The 18,991-nt window shown below is 39.7% G+C and overlaps 1 long non-coding RNA gene across 1 annotated transcript; it reads left to right on the plus strand.

Moving 5' to 3' along the window:
* The first annotated feature begins 744 nt into the window (after positions 1–744).
* Positions 745–18,574, plus strand: LOC119789937. Its single transcript, XR_005281660.1, has 2 exons — positions 745–1,894; positions 18,127–18,574. It is a non-coding gene; the product is annotated as an uncharacterized LOC119789937 (long non-coding RNA).
* Positions 18,575–18,991: the final 417 nt, after the last annotated feature.

The following is an 18,991-nucleotide window of genomic DNA, read 5'->3' on the forward strand; positions in this document are numbered from 1 at the left end:
TAAAGTATGTCTGATTCTAAATGAACTTTGAATCATCTTGAAAAACTATTTATTTTGGTATGTGGTGAGCAACAAGTTGGGGCAGCACCAAGTACAATCACAAAGTACTCGGTTTTGTTTAATAACAAAAAATAAAAAACATTACTTTAATGTTTTTATTTTTGAAATACCAACAGGCTATAAAGAAAATTAGCTTAAATGAAACAGAACTAATGATTCTGTTTTTAAAATGTAAGGAGCAGAAGTAAAAAGTTGTCTAAAAATAATTACTGCAGGAAAGTATAGATACCCAGAATGTCTTTTTAAGTAACAAAGTATTTGTACTTAGTTGCCTGACATCTCTGTAAATCATTGATTTTAAATTAGGATGAATTAGTTTAAAGATGTTTATTTTTTATTTCTGAAACAGGACCAGGCCCTGACTGCAGCTGCAGGCAGAACCGGAGCAGTTCACAGATTCAACAGGTTTTTTCTGGGAGTCCTCAGCTCGATCTCCTGGTTGCAGATGATCTCCCACCTCCGCACCCTGAAATGAACAGAAGTGGCTCATAGAAATGAAACGGGGCGCCGGGGTCTAAAGAAAACAACAGAGCCTCTGCTGCAGCCGCGCGTCAACGGGTCCAGTCAGCCGTCTCGACCATATATGGGCATAGCGCTTCCTGCGGCCCCAGAAACACACATGAACGCGCGTTCCTAACATAGCATTTAAAGCACGTCATTGCATTCAGGTTCCCGCTCCACAGTCAGAGCAAAGCCACGGAGGGAGGAGGACTGGAGCCGGGGACGGGTCTGCGTTCTCCGGACCTTCTCTGGTCCTTCTGGTTCTTTGTCTTTAAAGGCTCCTGCAGCAGGAGGGGGGGCTGCATAGCTGCAGAGCCTGGTTGGAGGCATTTAACTCCAATCCAGCAGAATTAGTTGACATAAAGCAGAAAAAGTTTGATGCATGGCTCTGAGTTCTGGTTCTGTCTAAAAACAACCCAAAAAATAGATAAAACTAAATTAAAATAATAATAATAAAAAAACTTTATAAAACAACAGAAAAAAGTTTGTCACAAATTATACCGAACCCTTCAGCCTAGTTTGCCGCACCGGGACAAGTCGGGTCGGGTCTGACCGGGCCAAGTCGGGTCGGACCGGGCGGGCTGCTGTGGAGGCGGGTCCCTCCTGCAGAACAATGCCATTATTTGAGCTCCGTTGGTCAGGAATGCCAGATTTCACAGGCCGCTGCCCTCTTCCACCACTGCACCTCCACTGGGACCTTTTCCCACCCCATCCTCTGCACCCCCCCACCTATTGCCCACCTTTGGCCCGCCCTGATGGAGCCCTGACTTCCTGCAGCCTGTGTGTCCTGTTGCACCTACAGCTCACATGTGTTGGAGCTCAGGGTGGTCCTGTTTACCCTGATGCTGCTGCAGGGGGGGCTGCGGAAGGCCCCACTTTTAGATGATGGTTCCCCTAAAAAAAGGTCGCTCCTCAAAGGCGGGTAATGACAAATTTGTGAATGGAAAGAAGAATTTGTGTTCATTGTTAAAATTTAACTATACAACGAGAGCCCCTCTGGTGTTCCACCAATCCAGGAGGTGATGGGGGAAATTTCCCACCAATCAGAGCAAAGACTAGAGGTAAACTGGACCAATGGGAACCTAGTATTCAAATAAGGAATTTGTCTCGGCAAGAGCTGAATGTCAACTAGTCAAAGATGGAGTCTAAAGCTGGAAGGCCGTGGGGTGGCCAGTGGACCGAAACAGCGGCTCCCCGCAGCAGGAGCGGCGGCGGCGGACCGGAGCGGGAGGCGGGGAGCGCGAGCCGCGTTTATCCGCTGGAATAGCGGCGCGGCTCCGCTCAGGCTTTGCTGGGTGAGCCGGAGGCTAAGGACCGGCCCTGCCAGCGCCAGGTACCGATTCAGCAGAACCGCTGGCCGCGTGGGGAGGGGATGGCATGAGGCTCGCGCACTAACGCGGGTGCGGGTGTTTCTGACTGACCGGGGAGACGTTTCACGAGCCTTTGCTGCTCACAACTATGGAGCTGCTATTGTGTGTGCGCACGCGTGTGCTTGTGGGTCTGTGCGCGCGCATCGGTTTGAGTGGAATGGAAATAAAAGCGTGCGCGCGAGCGAGCATGTTGACAAAGATAGTGATTGACAGGTAGGTGGCATGTAAACTAACTTTCTTTCTTTCCTCCCTTCTTTCCTTCTTTCTCAGCTTCTAGGATCCAGGGACACCCGGGGGTCCACTAAAGATGCCCCCAGATGTTCCAGCCTATATAATAACCTTGTTATTGAAGCCTTATGCTTTAATAATTACATTTTTTTGTAAGGTAAAAAAAAAAAGGTAGCCTTTCTGGTTTCAAAGCAGTCCACATAGTTCTGAGGGACATCTCATGCAGTTCATCCTTAGTAGAAAAGCTCCAGTCCACTGGATGTGGCCCCGGGGCCACATGTTTGTTTGTGTTGCGGTTTGGAAGTGTAGGAATGCGTGTTCTGTGCGTGGCTGCATCGTACCGGCCTCCATCTGCGGGGACAGGCAGCCTGGATGCTGTCCTATCAGGCTGGGATCCAAAGCTCCGGGCTCCCATGTGGAGGGGCTCCCCTCTCAGCCCGGGCGGCATGGAGTTGCTTTTTTTTATTTGCTGGATTATGGAGATCCTTGCAGGAGAAGAAGCTCTGCAGCTGACTGGAAATGGCTCCTGACATTGGAAATAACAAAGCCCCCCACACACACCCCTCCCCTCCTGGCACCCCCCACCCAATGGTTTCCTAAAAGAGGAGGGTTTCACGTTGCCACTGGCCAAAGGGACAGGAATAGCAGGTATTAAATGGAAGTCTGTGGTATTGTATCTGGGAATGTGCTCTTTGGCCTATATATGCTCCTCCACCCTCTGCTGGGTTTCCTCCCAGCAGAGCTCTGCAGTCTATAGGAAGAGCTTCGCCTGTCCTCTTGGTTCTGTTTCGCTGCAGTTTAACGTGAACTGGAACGAATCCGCCGACACATTGTCTTCAGATATTGTCTTATTGTGCAGAAATGAAACCGGAACAATCCTTTCCCTGTTTTGCACAGATTTTCTGCTCTTCTCGGGGGGTGGGGGGGTGGGGGGGGGGGGCTGAAACACTCAGCAGGATTTCTAAGCCTGTTTTGCTTGTTTCACGGCTGCTTGTCTGCTTGCAACATGTTAATCATGATCGCTGTAAGGAAGCCTGCAGCCCCCCCCCCCCCCCCCCCCCATCAGTATTGATGGGACTGAGCTGTTGCATGCTGCTGCTCCAAGAGTGAATAGAAACCATGTAGTTCAAAGCCCTTTTTCTGTTGTACTACTGTGAGATCACATGAGCAGTGCAATATTAAAAGGGCATTGGCTCACACACTATGACACCTTGCCCCCCCCGTCACCCCTCCCTTTACTGTATACCTTATTCAAGCTCAAACAAACGGTGCAGAAGTGCTTCTGTGGAATGTTGGACATTTCAGGTTGCGGTCGGCTGCGGCGTGTTTGAATCCCAGCATGCAGAGGTCAGCTGCTTTGACGATGTTGCACTACTGTACCATGCGCTGAAGCAGTGCAATAGTATTGTCATAGCATTTGGCCTTTGTCCTGCACAGCAGCAGCCGGACTGCACAGGTTGGAGGAAAAGAAACAAGCGGAGAGGAAAATAGCTTTTCTTTATTTTGTTTCCAAGCTGTCTCGGATATTTTCTCAGAGCATTAGAAGAGATAAATCCAATTTTATGTCCCACTAGTTTGAATTTCTTATAAGAATCTAACAAATTTGAGTTGTTTTTGTCCAGTGAAGTTTCCAGCTTGGGTATTAATGAATTCATTTTTGATGTGTTTGGAGAACACGGTGCTATATTTGACAAACTGGGAGTGTAACAGTGGAAGCTATTTAATTCTGGACGTTTTATGTGGAGCCACTGGGGTCCCTGGGCCACAGTTTGGGCGCCGCTCTTCAGACAGGAAGAGTCTGTGGCTTTTCTATTCAGCCGTGTTCCATTATCAGGCTGCATTTTACCCGGGGAGATATAGGCCTCCTGGTCCACGCCTCCTAAAAAACAGAACATTTTGTTCACAGAACTACACAGGTTGTCTCAGTTTGCATTGCAGAGCACGTGTCACATTAAGTAACGAGCACTGAGGTCAACTTACCCAACTTCTTGCAAATTTTTTCAGGCGCTGTAATGCGTTGCTACACGCTGGCCCTCAGTGTGAAATCATATGGAGTCCAAAATGGGTCGGATTTAATTTGGGTTCGCTCTGATCCGATTTTTATTCTCCTGATTGGATCAGAACTGAATTAGACGGAAAGATTTCCGTTTTAATTGTGGAAAAAAATCTGTTTTTAATTCACAATGAATCTATTAGCCGTGCCTTCTAGTATTTTAAAATTCTATAAGAATTAAAGGGGATTTTTTTCTGTTTCTATTCAACTATTTTTCCGTTTTTATAAATTGGCGGTAAAAACATTTTATCCAAACTAATTAAATGGATCTTTAAAAAAAGTTTTTGTATTTTTATTTTGCTTAAAATGTGAAACAGATTTGTTTGAAGCAAGTGAAATTTCTTTTTATAATGCAAACCTTTTTATATGGATTTAAGCCTGTTTCACAGAGGAAGGAGAGTGTGTGTTCATGGGAGCTTCAGATGAATGCTGCAGTCCCTTATTATTCTGCATATGTGTGTGTGTGTGTGCTCCTGCAGAACCCCCCCCCCCCCTTCAGTCGGCTTTTCAAAGCATAATTTGAGTGTGCAGGCCTGAAGAAGTCACCGCGTGGGTGGGAAAACCGGGGTAAGTTTCCTATTTGGGACAGGTCGTCAGGGGGAGAGGGGGGGATGGGGCTCCTTGTGAGGAATGTGGAGGGCCGGGCTGCTCGGAGGGAGGGAGGGAGGAAGGGGAGGGTGCTGGGAGGTCAGGGCTCATCGTCCCGCCGAGCCACTGTTCAGCGAGCGGATGTGGAATCTGCTGTTTGTTGTGTTGGAAGGGAAAATGTTCCTGAGGATCTTCCAGCCTCAAACACTCAGAATCAGGTTCTTAAAAACATTTAAAAAATCTCTTAATTTGAGTCAAATTTAAGAAATACTAATTTCGAATGTTGAGGAAATTACATAAATGTTAGAAAATCGTCTTCAAGGGGAGGAGAAATGAGCAGAGCCTCTAAGCCGTCTTGTTTTTGCGCAGTTCGGCCATATTTTAACACCAGACGTCACAGGAAGCGCCGGGTCGTGTCGGCCATCTTGTCCTGTTTAGGATTCAAATTTCAGGAATCAATTCGATTCGGATTCTCGAAATTTAAAGTAAATTCTTTTCTAACTGTTTTGATTTTGAATTGGTGTTAAAAACATTTTTTTTTTTTTTACCTGAATGTTTTGCAGTGTTATTAAGCAGCGTATTGATATTATATAAACATCCAACAGGAAGTTAATAAGTAATGGTAGCTGTAGGAAAATACATTTTCAAAAAATTATCTTTGATTGTGTGAATTGATCGTTAGGAATTAATTTGATAATCAATTCAGGATTGGAAAATTAGTTTTTTTTTTTAAATTAGCCCTAACCTGGTTCTGAAGGTAGGCACCGGGGCCAATAGGGACCCAGGGGCCCGTGTCTCTATAGTGATCAGTTCCTCAGCTGCTTATAGCTTAGCAGAGCGCTGGTCTGGGGTCAGCTGCGATCGATCGGATATGAAGCCATGTTGGGTAAATTAAATGAGATAATTCATACTTGGACAGTAATATATTTTAGTCTTTTAACCACATTTTCATTATTTCTTTATTCATTCCAGTCTAGGATAAAAGCATTCGTCAGAGTTTTATGCGTTTTGTTTTCTAAAGCAAATATTTCAAAAAGTAGTTTTTTAAATTTGGAAAAAATAAAATTTATTCAGGATCCGGTTGTTAGTATTTTTTTTTATATGCTTGTTAAAATAGAAATATATCGTGATCTAAATTTTGTCCATTTCTTCCAGCCCTAACTTGGCGTAAATAAAAATAACAGCAGATTTCAAGGTTAATGTTAAATATTTAATTTGGACAGTAATTCAATGTCAATATAATTTATCGTATAATTTTAATCAATAACTTTGATGTAACGTGTTCAATATTTTAATATATTTCACAGGTTATATTTGTTTGTCACTGATGGACATTCTGGGTTTTTTCTGTAGTTTTATTTGCTTTATTTTTCTAATATTTCTAAAATGTTATATTGAAGGATTATTATAAACCGTTAAATATATAATCATAAGATTGTATATGAATATTTGGGGGCGTCTTTGCGGTTTTTTTGAAGCTTTTATTTGGCTTAAATTCATATCATGATCGTATCGTATTAACAAAAATTGAGATATATATTTTGATATAATCTTATAATTTTTGTATATATATATATATATATATATATATATATATATATATATATATATATATATATATATATATATATATATATATATTATGTGTGTGTGTCTGTGAGTATTTTTATTTGGTAAAACAAATTTCCGTGTTTTCATCCACTTCTTATTCCAAAGATTTATACTAGAAGAATAAATGAACATAAAGAAAACAACGTCAGTCTGATAGTTTTTTTTAAGACTGTTTAAATGTTATTTTTCTAGTGAAAATAATAATAAAATAAAAGTATTTAGAATAGAATAGAATAAAAGTATTTAAGTAATTGTTTGATGTTGTGTTTAAGTAGGACCCAGATGGACCCAGTTAATTTCCACCGTTAAAAACTATTCAGCTGTCAGTTGGAAAATAAAATCACCTTCAGTCTTTGTTTTTATTTGGATATTATTTTAAATAATATCCAGCAGTGCTGCATCGCATGAGGCCCACTTTCTACCATTTATTGATTATTACCTTCTTCCAAAATGCGTCTAATTTTCTGTTTTTCTTTAGATCTCTGAGATATAAATTATTTCCCATGGTGTTGTTTTTTTCTATGTCGCAGAAAGGCTTAACTTGAACCGTGAGCTGTTAACATATCTAGAACTTCTAGGTACATAGATCTGTCCAAGCAGATATTTTCCAGGACTGATGATGCTGCAGGATGGATTCCTGGATTCTTGTTTGTGGTTGTATGTTGGGAGTCAAACTGGGAAAGGCCTTTCTCCTCCTGAAGGCCGCTTCCATCAGGGACGTTGGTTCTGCCGTTTCAATTTAGGATAAAAAAATGGAACATGGTCTGTAAGGAGACATCCTCAGAAAATGTTTGTGATGCAAATCAATAAATGAATTAGAATCTATGAAATGAAGGTTTTGTATTGAGTCTACCTGGATGCTGGATGACTGCTGGAGGGAAGCAGCGTCTTTCTTTCTGTTAGACAGTCAGGAATCTGAGGTTTTGCTGAGGCTCCATGTTGGATTGGATGAAATATACCAACACTGAAGCTCTGATGCATTCATTCTGCTCCCATGGATGAAATCTGGAATCCTTCAATACATCCAAACCAAAACATTAAAATCAACAAAACATTTTAATCTGCTTTCGATTTTTTTTTTTTTTAGAAGACACAAAATTAATAAAAAAACTGCTGTCATATTCAGTCTGTGAGAAAATTAAATGTAAATACTTCCCAGGCCTTCCCTGACAGCCAATATTAAAGCTCCCCTTATAGATGGCTGATAAACGTTTATAGATATTAGGGATGCACGATATTGGGATTTTGGCCGATATCCGATATGCCGATATTTTAAAACTCATGTAGCCGATAACCGATATCGATACTGATGTTAAAGCTGGACAAAAAAAAGTAGTCATTGAAAATAGCAGTTTTATTATCCATTTCTGACACTTTGAAAAATAATATACTCAAATATATTTTCATATGCTGATATCAAATAGATTTTTAAAAACGCGGTATCGATCTATTTTACTTTCAAAATCTCGTGAAATGTCATCGTTCTGTTACAAACTCTCGTGATATTTTGCAAATTCTTGTGAGATTTTGTTAGTAAAATAGATCGATACCGCGTCAATATATCAACATATAAAAATATGGCAAAATTTCGTGAATTTTCGGGGGATTTCGTAGCGTAACGATGACATATAGCAATATTTCATTAGTAAAAGTGATTGATATGGTGTTTTTAAATGTCAATATATCAGAAGTCTATATATTAGAAGTTTTTAAGTCTGTAAAAAATAACTGTCTGAGGAAGAAGTAGTAGTATTTTTATTTTATTTTTTTAGACTTTAGAAACTCAGAAGCTGATCAAATATCGGGTTAAATATCGGTGGGGTGGCCGATGTCCGATATTCAGTTTTAAGGCCGATACCGATAGGGGGCCGATTATATCATGCATCCCTAATAGATATGTCATTAGATCATCTGTAAACACTTTATAACTCATTCATAAGTGTTTATTATACATTTTTTTTTTCAGTCTAAATCACTACATTGTGGGTAAAATTAGCATTTGTAAACTTATTCATATGTAGCGTGCATAATAAACATTATGTATGAATTAAAAAGTGTTTAAAGATTAGTCAATTAGCCGGCTGAAAGGGAAGTCATATTGAAAGTTGGTTTGGTTATTACTTTATTAATCATATATTCTCCACTCTGTCATGTAGGAAAAATGATTAAAAAGTTTCTTCATCATTTAATACCTACAGATCGATTGAATCATATTAAGAGTTTCTGTGTTCAGCTGTAAAATAACAGTAACGATGGTGAAATATAAAATCTAACTTTAAACATTCAGACACATTTCTAGTAAAGTGTTTATCAGAATCATTTTATAAGGCCTCACTGCAAAAGTTTCTCCAGAAATCAGTCAAAACTTCTGAAAATAAGTATTTTCGCCCTTAATGCGACAACATAAATAAGATAATCTGCCAATGGAAGGAGTTTCTTTGCTCTTAAAATAAGATAATTAGGTAATATCAACTTGAAATTTTAAATTGAATGTGAAATATCTTATTACAGTAAAAAGAAAATGTCTTCCCTGCTCGAATCAAAGAAAAATAGAGCATACTTATTTAAAGAAAAAATGTCTTATAGTTGCAGGGCAACAATTCCTCAGATTGATTCGCTCCCTAATCTGACTTTACCTTCTTTAGAAAATACCTCCACGAAATTAAAAAGCTTAAAAAAATGTAAAAAAAAAAAAAAACTGGTTAAATTCGACTAATGATAATAAAGTTGCAATTATATTTATGATGCTCTTAAATGAAAGACCTTTAAAAGGAAATATTTGGCTGCTTTTGAAAAGAGTTGCGTCTTTTCAGATAACCTGAAAACTAAGGATGCTCCAACCTGGAAGGATTAATCACCTTTAGAGACAATTAATAAAATTAAGTTTTAGAAATCAATTAGTGTATTAATTATAAGCCAATTTAGTAGCTGAATGAGCTGGAGTCAGAGCAGGAGTTGTAGAAAATGACAATTATGGATTTCAGATGGAAAACCTCTTTTTTTAAGGTTTATTGCGTCCAGAGCTTCTTTAGCAGTTTAGCTTCATCAGCTTCAGATTGTGGAAAAATCTCCCATTAAAATCCTGTTTTATCTGTATGAATATTAATTAGTTAATCAAAAGTAACAGACAACCAGATATGGCAAAAGTACTCACTTTCTGTACTTGAGTAAAAGTACAGATACTTGTGTTAAAAAATACTCTGGTAAAAGTGGAAGTACTGATTAAACTTCTTTACTCAAGTAAAAGTAACAAAGTACAGGCTTGTAAATTTCCTTAAAGTATAAAAGTAAAAGTAGAAACCACTTTTTTCATGCCGTTGCCTACATTTTAAATGGATGTCTGCCAATAGGACTAGATCTGTGTTGTGTTCATTTTCAATCATCTCGTCGTCCATGCTACTATGCTAACGCCACCGCCACCAAGCTGCAATGATTTGCCGCCAATGAATACCGCCGAATCTGTCGGTTCATCTTGTAGCGGTGCGTCAAATGCAACGTAGATTCCCATCCAATTAGATTGAATTTGGTATTGATGACGTGAAAAATAATAACGGTAACTCCATTGAAATCATTCAAAACTAAAGTAACGAGCCAATTTTTTTAAAATGTAAGGAGTAGAAAGTACAGATATTTGTGTAAAAATGTAAGGAGTAGAAGGAAAAAGTCGCCATAAAAATAAGTAGTAAAGTAAAGTAAAAATATCAGAAAAATCTACTTGAGTACAGTAACAAAGTATTTGTACTTTGTTACTTCCCATCTTTGCAGACAACAGATTAATGCATTAGGAAAATGATCCTTAGCAGCAGCCCTACTTCCTGTGGTTGTTGGGTCTGCAGGTAGATCATGGTTTAAAGGTCCAGATTCTTTAGCGGTTCTGTAATTAAGGAAGAACCTGGATCTTGCAGGGTTCTGGACGTCTAAGCCAGAGTCACTCAGGTTTACTGTTCATACATTTGACCACTGAGTAAAAACGACTGTTTTAATAATCAGAGGAAACTAAACTTCAAAGCTCCTGCTTTGATACCAAAGCTCTTTTAAAAAAAGCTTCTCTAATCTTTTGGACATGTTGTTTTAGGTGACCTTCAGCAGACGCTGAATGCTTGAAAACAACAACTGAATTCCTCAGGTTTGGCTCGATGGTCGAGTTCAAAGGTCCGATCTGTCGTGGTTGAGGAGAACCGGCCCCTCAGACTCTCCTCAGGGTCCAATGGAAGGGAGTTATTCTTTAACCAGTTTTCCATGTCTTTCAGCCAGTTTGAAGAACTGCATAAAATGGACATTCAATGATAGAACATTTCTGTCTTTACTAAAATGAAAACTCAGCTTTAATCTGTCAGAGATCTAAACTGCGTGAGGCTAAAGTTGAACTATTTGGAATCAAAGCTCAGGTTTGGATCAGTACCGACCTGCCAACTGCTTCTTCACTGACTGCTGATCAGCAGAAATTTATTTCCTGGTCATTGAACACATCGTTTCTGGTCTGTAAACAGATCAACAGATCCTCAAAATGTTTAATTTCTTTCCTTTTCCAGACAGTTTTATATTTATTGGATACATTTAAAGGAAAAGTTTGGTCAACAAAGAATGATCAACAGATTATTATCTATACCTACAACTAATACATTCACTGTTATTTAAGGAATTTAGCGTTAATCAGTAAAAAAATTGAAATAATATTTTTCGTCGAGATTGCTGAGTCTGGGAGCGGCCATTTTCACCCAAGTATAGTAACCCCTCCCTCCTGCCATCTTCCGGCAGTGACGTCACGGTGCGGTAAGCCTAGCGCCATTCTCCCCGCTTTACAAGCTAAATCAATGGGAACTACTAGACACATCTGCAATCAACAACAATTATTGAAGATTTCCAGAGGACTTCACCATTGAAATTCACCAGAGCTATAGTGAAACTGACAATGCCCACGTGCATGGCAGCTGGATGCTGGAATACATCGGGTAAAAGTGAAAATAAAGAGTTATTCCACCTTTCTGATTCCTGATCCTCCACGGACGGGTTGGTCGTTGGATCGCCAACTTGAAGAGGGAGGATTTGCCATCGAACTTCTGGCCAGAGAAAAAACCCGTAATATGTAGCCAACATTTGGAAGAAGAATGTTTTCAAGATGACTTGGATAATAGCGCGTTGTGACAAACACCAGATACAGCACTGGGACTTGATCAACAGCAGATACCGCACCGTGACGTCACTAACCAGTAGGTGGCAGTAGTGTTCTTTGACAAACATGGATGCCTCCAGTAAAGCACATTCGAATGATAATTACTCTTAATTAAAAAGACTTATAATTTATTGAACTGTATGGAATAATTTCATACTTAAAGGACTTTCAGAAGTTTGAATTTTAAATAAGACCGGACTTTTCCTTTAAACAAAATCAACAAGATCGATTCGTAAAGACCATGAAAAGATGGACCTCACAGGACAGCTGAAACCAGACAATGAGGTGGTTGATGAACCAACGGTTCCGGAGCTAATGGTTTCCAACATTAGTGAATTCTCCAGGCAGACGGTCTTTGACTGATACTTGTGACGTCGAAGCTCAGAGAGGCAGGGAGGGAAAACGGCTGCATTTTGAAATGTTTTCATCAAAGATCAGCCTCAATTTTAATCTTCATAAAAGTCTGTGGTTTTACGGCAGCCCAGGAGGAGCAGCGCCTTCTGCTCCAGAGATGTCCTCTGATTGGTTCCTTAAAGAAGCAGTGCTGATGCGGGTCAGCTGTAGGCCAGGGGTCCCAGGAGAAACCAGGGACCCCTGGCCTCTGTTGGAATTGTAGGCAGATTTTCTGGATCTTTCTATCAGGTTAAATCCAAACCATATTAGTGGTAATAGTGATTGTGTTGTTGCAGTGTGTGAATGCATGAAATGCTCAGATATTCATAGTTTCTGGCTTGTTTGGCTTCAGTGGGGATGGAACCGCGTTAAATGTGGGTTCAGACCCTCCAGGTGTGAAAGGAGGAGAGCTTGATCTACAGATCCTCATGTCCATTACTTCTGTCTGTGTTTGTCCTCCTCTTCCTCCTCCTCTTCAACCCCAGAGGGTAAAGTTCTGATCTCCCAGGGGAAGTGCAGCTCCTCCACATCACCTTGCAGACATGACCCTATCAGTATTGCCTCTGCTTTCACTAGCGCTAACAGAGTAGTGCAATATTGCTTATAGGGTCTTGACTCCGAGGGACGGTCTTCCTCCTGAGGTCTTCCTCCCATCTGATGGACCCGCCCGTCTCATGTTGATTGTTCAGAGGTGGAGCTTTCCCATTCAGGTCAAGCTTTAGATGCTGATGAAGCTCGGCGGAGCCTGACCTGCATCTCCTGGGAGCAGCATCAGCCTCTTTAAGGGAACCTTTGATCACAGCAGAATGCTTCACGAAAATATCTTGAGATAAAGGATGATTTAATGCAGATGCTTTAACCTGTCAGAAGCTTTTAGTTTCATTTTGATGAACATTTCTGTCAAATGTAACACATCAGGTCAGGAATCCTTTTAAGACAAGGTTTAAGTTTTTAAATCAAGTTTGAGGCCATAGAGACTAGAACCATCCGGTTGATCCTAGTTCTGTTTAAATCTGTTGGAATCTTTTGGATGTAATATCTCTCATGTGAAAGAGGAAAGACCTGCAGCGGTTTGGACCAACGTTCATCTGTGGCGTCCTTCCTATGCCAACCCCGTCAGACTCTCTCTGCCTCTTTCATCCACAAGTCTTAGAACTCCGATGCAGACAGTTGTTAACTTGCTGCCTTGTCATCAGTCAGCATGCTAAGCGGGCCGAGCTGCAGAAGTGCTGCACAGTGGAGTGCATGTTCGCTACCTGAGCAGATAGCACAGCTAACTAGCATTTAGCCATAAAGAGCAGAACATCCAAACTCAATTAGGGCTGCAACTAACGATTATTTAAAAAAACGATAAATCGGCCGATTATTTTTTCGATTAATTGATGAATTGGACAAAATATATTTTTTATATTAACCTCTTTATTCCAAAATAAACATTTTAGACAGAACAAACAAGCACACGAGTACAGGTTGCTCATTAACTGTACTGGTGCAATATGAAAAATAAATGTTTGTGTTAAAACTACGCAAAATTACATGAGAAATGTAGCTGTACATCCACAAAATATAGGGTACTTTGTTTCATAAAGCGCAAAAAAAGACAGGCATTTTTGTTTCTAAAAGCCCCTAAGGGGTTCAAACAATAGGCCCCCCCATTTCAACAAATGAGTTTTTTTTAGACTAGAAGAGTTCTGCCTTTTAAGACAGGAAAGTATAGCAGTTAAAGTTGCTACTTGAGAAAATACTGAACCATAGAGATAAAAATAGCCCTGTGATTCAAATTATAAATTGTATTTGGAATAAAAATGAGAGAACTAGGGGTGGTAAAAAACACATCCTCCAAAGACAGATATTTAGATGGGAATGTGGCAGATAATTATTTGACATATTACTGATCTTGCTGGATTTTATTCTGCTTTACTTCCATAAATTGCAGGATCTTCTTTATCTTTGCCAGAAGATTTAAACTTTAAAAGCCTTGCCCTCATAATTTGCAAGTTAATTTATTTATAAAGAAAATATAAACGCTGCTTAAGCTAATTCAAATGAAATTAAAAGTAAAATCAGTAGCCAACCTTATCACTGTCTGTAACCTACTAACACGGTAAGGAAAGCATCAGATACCTTAGAAACTAACGTTACGTTTCCCCACTTTAAAACCAAACAAACATGGTCGCTCACCCTGCTGATCAGCTCTCTTAACTGCCATCAAAGGCTCCAACGTGTTTCCTTTTCGGATGCTGCATCATAACAGTGGTGCTTCCGTGCCATGTTAATTTGTTTTTACAAAAGTTGCATGTTACGACTTTTTTTGCTTTACAAAGCGCAGGCTGTGTGCGAATTGAGACGCAGCTTGCATTTGCGGTATCGGTCAATAGAGCGCTGGCTCGCTCTGCCGTATTTTTTTTCTTCCCGCGTTTCAATCAAGTGGCAGTGATGACGACGGCGGCGGATGACGCATTAATCGCGCAACACTACTAATCGATGATGAAATTCGTTGCCAACGCTTTTAAAAGTCGATTTTTATCGATTCGTTGTTGCAGCCCTAAACTCAATCATATTCTGGTTCATAAACAGGCGTACCTGAAAACATCTACATTCAGAACTGTTTCATTCCAGTTATTCTTCAGTCTCCCAGCTTTGTTACATCTGTTAAACATTAATTATTAATTAATAAAAGCAGATGATTCACAACGTCCTGCTGGTTTCTGTTGACTCCAACTTCTTAATCTCATTTAGAGTCTTTGGAAGTTTTTTTTTTCAAACCAATCACTGAATTCAAGTCACAGAAACGAACAAATCATCTACTTTTTCTCGTTGGGGAGTAACTAGTTACATTAAAGTAATATTAATAGAAAGTATTACTACTTTGGGGAAAGTTTCCGGCTGCTGTACGACTGAAAGGAACCGGACTGAATGGAACCGGACTGAATGGAGAACCTGATTATTCTAACCAGAAACAGAGAAAGTTTGTTTAAATTAATAGTTTCAACAGAAGCTTTAATGTTTTTATGTTATTTTCTATCTGTTAAACCTTTTATATCGAGTTCAGGCTGATTTAAAGAACACGGTATACACACAGATATATATAAAATTCTAGTCTAAGTATTGTTTTAATGAGGTTTGTGTTGGGTTAGGGTTAGTGTTTTCCTCTCCCTGAATTTGTTACTTTGCATTATTTCTTTTTATTCTTATCAGAATGTGTGCAGAGCTTAGTTTTGTTCTAATCAATCAATAAGTAGCAGAGTTTGCTTTGTACCAAACAGGGGAAACAGGACAGTTCCAGCAGGTATTTTTCTCCAATCTGAAACATGCTTTCCTAAAGAAACTGATTAGCAGATGCTCTGTTGGCGCCTCAACAGCAGGACTCATCAATACATTCTCTAATTTATCATATTTTTTTCCTGAGATGTGTTTTTTGTCATACTTTCCTCACATTTTTTATAAAATAACCCCAACTTTGTCAGAGTGGTTTAGTTTACTTCATGGTTCCATGGGCTAAAGTCTGTGTCTAGCTGGAACATGACGTTCCATCGTAGCTGACGGCTGGGAGCTACTTGGAAATCTCAAAATCCAGGAAATTGTGGCTGCAGTGGTGGATGTGGAAAACTGAATCCGACTGATTGGGGAGGGAGGGACTTGTTAGATTATTATCATATGGATGACAGAAACTTTTAACCAATCTGACTGTGCTGTTTCTGTAAAGGGCAATGAGATGACATGGATTTGGAATTAAATAAACTGAATTGAGCTGAATTCAAGTGGATGTCCTTTAAAAAAAAATAAAAAATATACACTACCGTTCAAAAGTTTGGGGTCACGTTGAAATGTCTTTATTTTTTAAGGAAAAGCACTGTACTTTTCAATGAAGACAACTTTAAACTAGTCTTAACTTTAAAGAAATACACTATTCATTGCTAATGTGGTAAATGACTATTCTAGCTGCAAATGTCTGGTTTTTGGTGGAATATCTACATAGGTGTATAGAGGCCCATTTCCAACTATCACTCCAGTGTTCTAATGGTACAATGTGTTTGCTCATTGGCTCAGAAGGCTAATTGATGATTAGAAAACCCTTGTGCAATCATGTTCACACATCTGAAAACAGTTTAGCTCGTTACAGAAGCTATAAAACTGACCTTCCTTTAAGCAGATTGAGTTTCTGGAGCATCACATTTGTGGGGTCAATTAAACGCTCAAAATGGCCACAAAAAGAGAACTTTCATCTGAAACTCGACATTCTATTCTTGTTCTTAAAAATGAAGGCTATTCCATGCGAGAAATTGCTAAGAAATTGAAGATTTCCTACAACGGTGTGTACTACTCCCTTCAGAGGACAGCACAAACAGGCTACTGCGGGTACTATTCAATGAAGATGCCAGTTGGGGACCTGTGAGGCGTCTGTTTCTCAAACTAGAGACTCTAATGTACTTATCTTCTTGCTCAGTTGTGCAACGCCGCCTCCTACTTCTTTTTCTACTCTGTTAGAGCCTGTTTGTGCTGTCCTCTGAACGGAGTGCTACACACCGTTGTAGGAAATCTTCAATTTCTTAGCAATTTCTCGCATGGAATAGCCTTCATTTTTAAGAACAAGAATAGACTGTCGAGTTTCAGATGAAAGTTCTCTTTTTGTGGCCATTTTGAGCGTTTAATTGACCCCACAAATGTGATGCTCCAGAAACTCAATCTGCTCAAAGGAAGGTCGGTTTTGTAGCTTCTGTAACGAGCTAAACTGTTTTCAGATGTGTGAACATGATTGCACAAGGGTTTTCTAATCATCAATTAGCCTTCTGAGCCAATGAGCAAACACATTGTACCATTAGAACACTGGAGTGATAGTTGCTGGAAATGGGCCTCTATACACCTATGTAGATATTGCATCAAAAACCAGACATTTGCAGCTAGAATAGTCATTTACTAGCCTGGGTGCCAGTCAGAACTTAGTCCCACCCACGAGGTTTGAGTTCGGGGAAGTTCGGTCTGGCTCTGCTCCATAGTAGCGCGAGTATTAAAGCCCACTGTCAGGCGATCCAATCAAATTGTCAGGGCGGACTTTATACGATGATGGACAGATGATCAAGAGTAACGTAATCAACCACGTGACCAAAGCGCGCTAGGGTGACAACAATAATGGCTGCCGCTGGAGAGTTTGGGTGAGTAGATTCTGCTATTAGGTCTGTTCTAGAAGATATCGACAGCAATTTAATTTTAAAAGAGGAACAGAGAAACGCGATCAAGTCTCATCTTCTTATTCTAGGCGTGAAACTGCACGCTTTGATTTTTGTGGACAACAACTATGCCTCGCTTAACATACGTCACGCACTCCGTTGCTCTTATTGGTTGCAGGTCTATCCAATTGAGTGCAGAGGCATTTTTTTTCCTGGTTCGTTCGAAACACGCCCCATAATCACAGCTCTATGGAGCAGTATCAGACTCATATTCTGACTAGAATTGAGTCGGACTACGTCAGGCTAGTCATTTACCACCTTAGCAATGTATAGAGTGTATTTCTTTAAAGTTAAGACTAGTTTAAAGTTATCTTCATTGAAAAGTACAGCGCTTTTCCTTCAAAAATAAGGACATTTCAATGTGACCCCAAACTTTTAAACGGTAGTGTATATACAGTATAAATTAATAGATTTCTAAGATTTCTGTGCTCTAAACACAATTTCTTAAAACTTTTTTTTTCTGTTTCAGAACTGGATTTTAGGATTGAATGAAATCCTAAGTTCTTGTTTGGATTGATCTGGGATTTTAATGATATTTAAAACGTTTGCTTCATGTTAGGATGTCTGCTAGTTCAGTGGCTGCAGGTTAGTCGTTCACTTTTAGATGCAATAAACATTCTAAAAATTTTACATTTATTAAGACAAAAAAGCCAAAGAGGATTTATGGAACTGGATGGATTTATAAAATGGTTTAAGCGCCTCAGGATGGGGTCAGTTACAACAGTTGGCTTTTTTAAATCCAGTGGATTTTATGTAAATCTGCCTCATGTAATCATTTTAAAATGGTGAAGGCAATTAGATGTACAGATGTACATATAGAATATAAATGAATGGCTGGTCTAATCATCAGGGAGTAGATGGGAGAAGAGAAAAAAAGTGTTTCACCCGTCCTCCATCGCCTCCTTTTCGCTCTGATTTCAGTTTCCATCAACTCCAGCATCAGACTCATCCCATCACTCCTCTGCTCAGAGCGTGCTGATTACTCCACAATCAATCCATGCAGTGAAAATAGCCACAGCGCATAGAAAGCTCCTCATAGAGATGTGAACAGGCCTCCATTTAACCCAATTCCTCAACTACCGCAAAGCTGAGTTGATGTGAAATCCAGCAGAACCATCTCTGCTGCGCTCAGCTGTTCTGGTAGGAGGTAACGCGACGCCTCAACCCGCCGCAGCTGCAGGACGCTCAGTGCTTGATACTCTTTCCCTGTTGCACTACTGTGGGAGATGCAGCGAGCAGTGCAATAATGAAAGGGCATCAATCAGCGGGACCATCCTCCTCCGGACTCCGAGCCGGGACTTCCAGCAGGCCGGCACACCTAGCCGACATCACCTGGACTTACCTGTGAATAAAACCTACCTTGAACAAAGCAGTGGAGTTTGTTCTCTGTTCTGAGCAGCTTTTCAGCTCCAGAAGCTCACATCTGTAAAACTGTACAAAATGGAAACTTTTCAATGAAATCTACAGGGTGCTGAATTTACAAAATTTAAATAAATGTTTCTATAACTTTTCCTTTATTTTGTGCATTTTTTTTTATATTTAATGATTCCAAGTGTTAAATCTTAATATACCTTAAAGGCAGTGGTGGAAATAAACAAATGTACTTGATTACTGTGCTTAAGTATCTTTTGAATATTTTTACTTCAGTAACTTTTTTTTTTTGGTGAAAGTTACTTATAATTTTCACCCCAACATTTCAAAGTCATATATTGTACTTTCTTCTCTACTACGTTTCTAGGAAGCTGTTAATTGATCCTTTAGGCTCAGCTTAGCTTTATAATCCACT

Source organism: Cyprinodon tularosa, unplaced genomic scaffold (assembly GCF_016077235.1).
Source record: "Cyprinodon tularosa strain WSP-4 unplaced genomic scaffold, ASM1607723v1 ctg351, whole genome shotgun sequence".
Classification (NCBI taxonomy): domain Eukaryota; kingdom Metazoa; phylum Chordata; class Actinopteri; order Cyprinodontiformes; family Cyprinodontidae; genus Cyprinodon; species Cyprinodon tularosa.